Source organism: Lutra lutra, chromosome 1 (genome assembly GCF_902655055.1).
Source record: "Lutra lutra chromosome 1, mLutLut1.2, whole genome shotgun sequence".
Classification (NCBI taxonomy): domain Eukaryota; kingdom Metazoa; phylum Chordata; class Mammalia; order Carnivora; family Mustelidae; genus Lutra; species Lutra lutra.
In genome coordinates, this window is record NC_062278.1 from 72,192,818 (window position 1) to 72,202,482 (window position 9,665).

Here is a 9,665-nt window from a genome sequence, read left to right on the forward strand (position 1 = left end):
CTTTTATAAATATTTAAAATACTCCTGACCCTTTGAGGTTGACATCCGACTGTATGATTTTTGGTGATATTGCTCATAATATTCTTAAATATATATGGTAAGGTATTACAGTAATGATTCTTAGCCTGCAAAGTAGCTGGCTTATTCTCTGGCTCCTCTGTATTTGCCAGCCAATTCCAAAGGTTAAATGTAAACTGCACCTAGAACTTAAGGACTCTCCCTGTTGCTGTTCAGCATAGGAGCTCAGCCTGCAGTGGGCCCTTTGAATATCTCATCTGGGGACAACATACAGCTTCCTTTCTCAAGTTACTCAGAAGTGCTGTTAAATGATTTCATCACCTTCTATGTTTAGAAAACAGAGACTTGGTGCTTTATAATCCTTAGGGTTTATTTGAATTTTATTATGTTAACTTTAAAAATACTTTTCTGTAAGTTGGAAGGGCACTCTGCCAACTATGTGTTTTTTTAAAGATTTAAGAGATACTCCACAGCCTTCATTGCTTCCTATTTCAATGAGAAATAGTTCTTCAAACTCTGTCCTTCACCAATGGCCTGAGAGTTGGTTTATGAACTGGCCCTTGGTAGCTCTCTGACGTCATCTCATTCTTCCTCTGTCTCTAACTTATTCAGTTCAGCCACTATTTCTTGCTGTTCCTCTAACACTCTGCTGCTCTTCCCAACTTAGACCCTTTTTATCTTGTAATGCTCTTTCCTCAGATAACCTCATAGCTAACTGCCTTGCCTCCTTTAAGTCTCAATCATTCATGCCTATCATGCCCACCCTATTTAAAAATGAAATTCACCCATCTACCTCCCTTTAACCTGCTCTGTTTTTCATCATAATGCTTATCCCCTTTTTAACACACTCTATAATTTTTAATGTATTCTTTTCTTTGTTTATTGCCCGTCTTTTAGAATCTAAGCATGTAGATGCATGTCTGGGACATATTAGATTCTCAGTAAATATTTATTAAAATAATTTTTAATGCTGGAAATGTATTGTAATAGTTACTTTTTCCTGATCCTCTGAGAATTATGAAACCTACTGCAGACCCAGGCTTTCCCTTTAATCTAAATTCACTTCTCTGCAAATGCAGTCTTCAGTATGTGGCTAAGTTTCCATACTTAAAATAGATAAAAGGCTTTTCCTGAATATAAAAGAGATTCTCAGAATCTATGAAGAGTTGAGATTCTGGGGCTTCCATGGCAAGAAGACTTACTGGCATTGCTGTGAGGAAATTGTGGGACTGCTGGATGTTGACTCCCCAAAGATTAGTATGTCCCCATCATAGTAGAGGAGAAGCAAGGCAAAAAGAGCTAGAGCCAGGTGGGCCTGAAGAAACCCCGCACACAGAGGCACCAGAGTATATCCCAGATTGAAGAAAACAAGGGACTGAGCAGGGACTGGGAATTAGGGAATTAAACTTAATTTCCCACCTGCCAAACAAAATGAGAATTCTTAGACAAGATTAAGTTAATTTAAATAATGCAGTGGTTTGGGTTTAGTTTTCATTTGTTTGTTGGACTTTTTTTTTTTTTTTTTTTTGGCACTAGATTTGTGGACTGAGATCTATACATCTTAGTTGAAGGCTAAAAATCTATTCCAAGAATAATAAGTAGGAAGCTAAATGCTGAAGCTACATAGGAACTTCAGTGCTGATGAATGGCATATTTCCCATTTCTTCCCATGATTTCCAGTCATTCTTTCTTGCCCAGAGTAGCTGAGTGTCGTGTGTGGGGGGGTGTGTGTGCACACACACGTATGTCCTAATGCTCTCCGTGTCAGTGTGTGCCTATAGTGCTATTTGTTGTCTGGCAAACTCCTTAACCTATGGACTTCAGATTCTATTTCCATAGCTCCAGGTGTAAATCAAGTGCTTCACTTATTTTCTCATAGCATTTTGATTATATTGAAATCATCTACTTCCCTAACTCCTGAACTGTAATCATCTTTCTTTCTTTCTTCTTTTTTTTTTTTTTTTTCGTAATCATCTTTATGGTAATAATTGTCTTTTTGTTATTTGCTTCCATGGTGGTTGGAACATAGATACTTGGTGATGTTACTGAGATCCTTCAGTTGTAAGTACTTTGAAGTGTACTGTTCTTTAAAATAAGCCTTAGCACATTTTTTAGCTGACAATCAAGTAGAAGAGAAGTGGCCTGCTGAGGTGGTGTGGTGGCAGTTTGCATTCTAGTCCACGTACATCTGCATTCTAAACTCAGGCACCTTCTCTACCAAGCTGTCTTTTGACATATGAGATGTCTTAACAATATGATTCCTATGTTACAAGGAGTTTTTATTTAAATAAAAATACCAGGGGCGCCTAGGTGGCTCAGTGGGTTAAAGCCTCTGCCTTCAGCTCAGGTCATGATTCCAGGGTCCTGGGATCGAGCCCCGCATCGGGCTCTCTGCTCAGCAGGGAGCCTGCTTCCTCCTCTCTCTCTGCCTGCCTCTGTCTACTTGTGATCTCTGTCTGTCAAATAAATAAATAAATAAAATCTTTAAAAACTAAATAAATAAATAAATAAAAATCATACCAGTTTTAGAACATATAGTATGTAGTGGTGGAAAACTGGGATAATCCATGCAGTGAAAGTTCCGGAATAAACCAGGAGAAGCAGAGACTCCACGAGCTGAAGAAGCCTAGAGGCCACTTACTGCCAGCACAGCCTCTTTTAACCTCAGGTTTTTTTAGTACTGTTTTCAGTCTCCCACACTGGCATGCTTTGTGTTCGTGTATGTGTATATCTCTAGCCAAATGGAACTTATAAAAAATCCCAAAGAAAGATTCTGATCCCAAGGCAGCCCTGGCCCAACGTGGAAGGAATCAGTCTCAGCTTCTTAGCTAACTTTTGAGCAGGGGTCAGAAGCTGTAGAGTTGGAACCCTCCACACAGCAGGGACAGGAGGGGATGCAGAAGGGGGAGAGAATCAGTTCCCCAAACGAAATGAAGTGTCATTATTAGAAGAAGGAGTAAAAAGTGTTGGGCAGATTAAAACAACATGATACATTCTCCCAGATATCAAAATGTAATATCCCAAAATACTTCTAGAGCAAGACATATTAAATATGTTTAATTTAGAATTTCTTTCACAGTTATCTGCCTTTGGAATAAACTGAACTGCTTCCAATCAAGAGAAAGATTTGAAAAGATTATCTTATTCATTGTTTCTCAAATCCTGTCTTTATATGGAAGCTTAGGGGGAACTGGAATGACTCCCAGTGAGAACAACTCTTATTGAGTTATTCTACTTCTAAATCTGAAAATTACTTTGGAAATAGACCTGAATAGAATACTGTAGTGTAGTGTTCCAGTGGAACACCCTTAACTGGGTAATTTTAACACCTGCTGAGGTGACCAAATGCACTGAAGCAGTTACTTGAGCACCTAGTTCTTCTCTATCTCTTTCTTATGGAAAACAGTTGGTTAGCTGCGCAGCTATGATGCACCTTTCCCAATATACTGACTGTCATTTGTAAAGCTAGTCTTTCCCATCTGAAACCATGTCCAAAAGCAAACGCTTTAAACAATGATATGCTCTTCTCAGGTCTATATCCCTTAATGATCTGTGTTTACTAATGTAGTTCAAGGGATCTGAAAGGAATTTAAGTTAACATGAGAAAAGTAAATGGTGTTTCTCATCTTCTTCCTTTAATTTACTACAGAAACGAACATGGCAGACTCAATGCATTATTTTTTTTTTAAATTTTATTTATTTATTTGACAGACAGAGATCACAAGCAGGCAGAGAGGCAGGCTCTCTGCTGAGCAGAGAGCCCGACGTGGGACTCGATCCCAGGACCCTGAGATCATGACCTGAGCTGAAAGCAGCGGCCCAACCCACTGAGCCACCCAGGCGCCCCTACTCAATGCATTATTTGCTGAAATGGCTGTTTTCTGATTTGAAATAAATAGATGCTGGTCGGTGGCAAAAAGACCAGTAAAAAGGTCACTTTGATATCACTGTAGGAAGTGATGAACATTGATAACAGGCTGTAGACCCAGTAGAAATGGAAAGGAAGATGCAGTCTAATCATCTATAAAAGCAATATGGATGTTTCTACAAAATCTTATAATGAAAACAAGCGTGTCATAAACATATATATTGATATGAAAAAGAAGTAATTGGAGAGCTGCTGAGATTTCAAAGTGGAGGATATTTAAAAAGAAAATACGAATAACTATAAAATACAATGCTAGGGAGAATACTCACCCTGTCAGTAATGTCACATAACAGAGTTCTTCACTGATCGATGTACTTGGTTGACCAAGATCAATCAGAGAGGAGAAGAGCAACACCACAAAAAAACATGGACTCAAACGGACAAACAACACAGAAATAGAATATCAGTCAAATGATCAATCAAGCATGAGAGTAAAATAAACTTAATTTGGACATGCATGAGCTCAGACATTGTGCCTCTCACAGGCCTTTTCTGTATATTTACTTACGAGGTATCATAGCTATTTTAAAGAGTCCAAGACATCCAAGAAACAGCCTAATGTAGAAGAACAAAAGTAAGGGTAATTCTAAGAAGAAAAGCAATTGGAGTAAATTAAAATAGAAATTCTCTGGACAGGGGCACCTGGGTGGTTCAGTCCATTAAGCATCTGACTCTTGATTTAGTCTCAGGTCATGATCTCAGGGTCCTGAGATTGATCCCTGTATTAGATTCCATGCTGGGCATGGGGCCTGCTTAAGATTGTCTCTCCCTTTCCCTCTGCCCATTCACTTCTCCCACTCAAGTGCACTCTCTCTCCAAAAGAAAAAAAAGAAATTCTTTAGACTCTCAGAAAAATGCCTTTTAAAAATAGTTTCTTGAGGCACCTGGGTGGCTCAGTCAGTTAAGTATCTGCCTCCAGCTCAGGTCATGATCCCAGGGTCCTGGGATCGAGTCCTGCCTCAGGCTCCCTACTCAGTGGGGAGCCCGCTTTTCCCTCTTCTCCCTGCTCATGCTTTCTCTTGCTATCTCTGTCGCGCTCTCTCCCTCTCTCAAATAAATAAATAAATAAATAAATAAATAAAATATTTTTAAAAATGGGTTCTTTATAGCAAATACAAGATTAAGTAGCTAGAGGGCCTTAGGCATAAAGTGAAGGTCTCTATTAAGAGAGTATAAAATAAAACAAATAAGCAAGCAAATGTATTAATAAAGAGTATGTAAAATAAATAAATCCAATCTACTTCCTCCCTGTCTTTCCCTTCTTTTAGAAGGCAACACACTCTCTAAAAATATTTGAGTAAAGAAATAGACATTTATGTGTGCTCTATACAAATATAAGGGTTATAATAGAGTAAGAAATAGAAATAAATATGAATTTATATTGTTAGCAAAGATTTAGAAGTATAGAAGGAAAGGATGGTACTCTAAGTATCAACTTTTTTTTTTAAGATTTTATTTATTTATTTGACAGACAGAGATTACAAGTAGGCAGAGAGGTAGGCAGAGAGAGGGGGAAGCAGACTCCTCGCTGCGCAGAGAGCCCGATGCAGGGCTCGATCCCAGGACCCTGAGATCATGACCCAAGCCGAAGGCAGAGGCTTAACCCACTGAGCCACCCAGGTGCCCCAAGTGTCAACTTTTATGGAAGGATAGTTCATGTTTAATACTGACAGATTAGCAACTAGATGTACACAGGTAACATTTATACTTCTTGAAATTATCTCAAGTCCTAGAAATAGACTATTTAAAAGTATCTCTGAGTGGAAGGTAGTAAACTTTCATCTTCATGTTATATCCTTTAGAACTGACTGGACTTTATGATCCAGAACATGCATTTCTCTTATAGATAAAACAAATTTAAAACAGCAAAATGAAGTTATATCCATAAAGCATCATTGAGAAAATGATTACAAAACTGAAAAGAAGATTAACACATAATTGCTATTTACTGTTGCTCATGTTTATTGCCACCAGGGCTCCTGGCCTAATGCTTTCACATTCTCACCAAATGTCATCACCCTTTGTTGTGCTAACTTATAAAGCCACTGTTTCACCCTTTCGACAGCTTTTCTTGTGTGAGTCTGGTCCAGCTCTCGCCCACTACCTCTTTAGAAGTAGTAATGATCTGTGTGAAGAAAGCAGTGACCTCCAGATGACAGATCTCTTTATGTTTCTTATTGCATTAAAACATTCACAGTAAAGAAGATGTGCCTATTCTGGTGAATCCAAAAATGTTGGCATTCTATAGATTTCTTAATAATAAATACGTCAGGTGTGATGCAGAGAAGGACCAGACAGAAGCTTGCATAAGCATTCAGAGATAGGTTTTCCCAGCACTCAGTCCATCCTGTAGGACACATTTTTTTTTTCCCCTCTGTGAAGAAGGTTAGGACTTGTTTAAATCAGAGAGCTTCTCCTTTTTCCCAGGAGTTAAAAGGAAGGGGGAATAAATTGCAGCTGGACTGTTTCTACATCAAAGAGAGTATGGGGAAAGTTCTTAAAGAACTTTGTTATGATTATCTTTGCTTGGGGAAAGGGGGACTAAGGCTCATGACAAGCTGAAAAAATGGTTTGTAAAGCACACTCTTCTGAATGAAAGATGTAGAAGAAATTTTTATATATATGAATATACACACACACTTATTTCCTTGTGGTATCTCAGAGTTCCATACTTGCCTTCAGAAAACAGCTGAATTAATAATAACAACACAAATGTTCCTGCTTGTGATGAAATTGACTTAGAAATGATAGAACAATTAGGAATGCTGATGTATATAAGAATCGTAAGGAGATGGATTCTTGTGCATTGACCGCCACTAGTGCCAGTGACCTAGGTGAGGTCTGTTGTACGAATATAGCCTCGGGTAACAGGCTGGAACTACTACTGTGCACGTTCTGTGTATCTAAGCAATGCTAACTCCAGGCCGAATCTGTTGGTTTCTTCCCTGAAACTGAAGTAGCTGTGCAGTGGTTAAGCCCGGTTTCAAGGAAGTTACTAACTATCCTCATTCATCCTAAGTGAACACACTTGGACTGTTAAACTGTATGGTGTCTTGGGTTCCAGGATGGTTTTTGTTTTGGGGTTTTCTTTGTTTTTGGTAAGGGAGGGTTGGGGCAGTAGAGTGGTGTTCCCTATTTTCTATAAATTAGTTTACCATTTTGCTCTTCCATTCCACTCCTGGTAGTGTTTTGTTTCAAAAACTTGAGTGTAATAAGCACTCCATTTGATCATGCCAGAAGTACTCACTGAGGAGTTTCAGGATAAGTGGCTACCCCTCTTGCTATCTGAGGTGCCTTTCAGACCCAAGGTGAGAAATCAGATTCTGGAAGCAGCAGAAAGAAGATTGCCATGTATGATGTTGGTGAACCAGGTGCTGATCTTACTGAATACATCAGAGGTATTCTAAAGGGAGTAAATAAAGGTGAAGGATTTTGAAACTAGGAATTCACATGGGGCTAATCTTAATTTCCTATATATTTTACCCTTAAGGAAGTTGAGGCTGTCCAGTAGCCGTCATGTACTATGTACTATCAACATATGCTTGAAAAATAACTAAATGTATTGGTTACTTACTAAGCCAGAAGCTTTTAGCAAATAAGCTCTATATTTAATCACCTTATAAGGTAAATGTTATTTATTTGATATGTAAGTTGAAGAAACTGAAGTTCACCCATTATAGGGACATGTTTCAGGTAACACAGTTCCTAAGCATACCTAATCTAAGATTCAGGCTAGCTTATCTGACCCTAAAGCCCTTTCTCTTCTCACCATACTGTTCTGGATATCAGATAATATGTGTTTTAACAATGGTGTTTGCATATGATGCCTTTTCCCTCCCTTTGAACTTGTTGTATTATCAACTAGTCTGGGCCATGGAAAGTTAGGGTGTGAAGTGTCTGGAATTCATCAGATTTTGAGGTTTAAATGTAAGCATTCCCTGAATGATGGCTCCAGAGGACCTCTGACATTCTTGTTCTCCCACTTGCTTTGCTTATATTAAGAAGTAAGTCAGTGGGTGTGATGATGCTGAATCTTAACAAATCTAATTTATACAGCCAGTACTAAGTTCAGTTTATGTTTAAAAAGTTCAAATAATATTTTAAAGGATACAAACCCAAATATGTCATATGTGTATTGTGTTCTTACAGTTGAAATGTTTTGTTTTGTTGTTAATTTGTCATTTAAAAGAATTAAAACCTCATCTTGACAGATATATGTTAATAAGCTCTTCTGCACCTTACCTTTTTTAATAAGTTATTTATTAATCAGTTTATACAGATAACATTTAAAAGTCAAGGTGCATTGCTTATCTCTGCCCCCCACCTCCTTCCCTGAGTGACACTCTGGCTGCACCAAGCTAACTCAGGGTTCCAGGCTCCTGCTAAGCTAGTGCCACTGTACTCTCTCTCCAGCCACAGTCATAATCATCTCCTGGGACCTCATTAGCCACGAGGAGATGTTCTCTGACATCTACAAGATCCAGGAGATTGCCAATGGGCTGTGCCTGGGGCAGGGGGGTGATGGTTAGTAAGACAGAGGGTAACATTGTTGACTAACTTCTTGGTGGAAATGTTTCCAGCAGTAGTTTTCATTGTAGAAGTTATCAGTCAAAGGCAAATTTGAAGAACAGAGGCCAGAAGGTGTAAAACCATTTATGACAGGGACTGCAGAACAAATCAAGCACATCTTTGCTAATTTCAAAAACTACCAGTTCATTACTGATGAAGACAGGAATCCAGATCGCATGATTGCTCTGCTGGACTGTCACAAGGATGGTATGACCATATATGATTTTCTTTAAGGATGGTTTAGAGGGGCACCTGGGTGGCTCAGTGGGTTAAGCCGCTGCCTTCGGCTCAGGTCGTGATCTCAGAGTCCTGGGATCGAGCCCTGCATCGGGCTCTCTGCTCAGCAGGGAGCCTGCTTCCTCCTCTCTCTCTGCCTGCCTCTCTGCCTGCTTGTGATCTCTCTGTCAAATAAATAAATAAAATCTTTAAAAAAAAAAAAGGATGGTTTAGAAATGGAACAATGTTAACAAATTTGGTTATTACATTGGATGTATCACCTGTTGTCACGATTGGCTGCTACTCTTCATCCACACAACACCAGGACTTAGACAAATGGGACTGGTATCACCTTGAGCTCTTCATTTATTTTTACCTTGATTTATCTGGAGCAGAGGCATAGTTTTTAAGAACAAAAATATGTCATGTCAGTTGTTTACAAATAAAATGCATTTAAACTACTGAGAGAATGCCTTATAGTTTAAGACATAGGTAAATCCGAATCATGTAGTGTCCTGGAGAAACTGGAGCCTGGTTGTAGACTAGTGCTAGAAAGCATAAGATGGCCTGGGGATAACTTCTACAACGAAAACTACTGCTGGGACTGGAATATAAAAAACAAAACCAAGAGTCTTAATTCTGAGTTCAAGGAAAGGGAAAGACCATGATCATAGCCAGGCCAACATTTGAAGTGGGTTCCTTACACATCTCACCACCTACAAATGGGAGTAATTAACTCCAGAAGAGATTACCAAAAGAATATAGTTGGAAGGAAAAAAAAAGTTGAAGTACATTATGTAGTAAACCCCTGTCTCATAAAGGAATTTCACTAGGAAAATGGATCGTCTACATAGAGTCCTAAGAATTGAAATACTAAACCATCCAATATTTGCAGAGATATTAATGGACTCAAACACTTTCTAGCAAAAGGTAT

The 9,665-nt window shown here is 38.7% G+C and overlaps 1 pseudogene; it reads left to right on the forward strand.

Annotated features, from left to right (window-relative positions):
- LOC125097655 (translationally-controlled tumor protein-like) overlaps window positions 1–8,755 on the forward strand; it is a 79,808-nt pseudogene extending 71,053 nt beyond the window's left edge.
- Window positions 8,756–9,665: the final 910 nt, after the last annotated feature.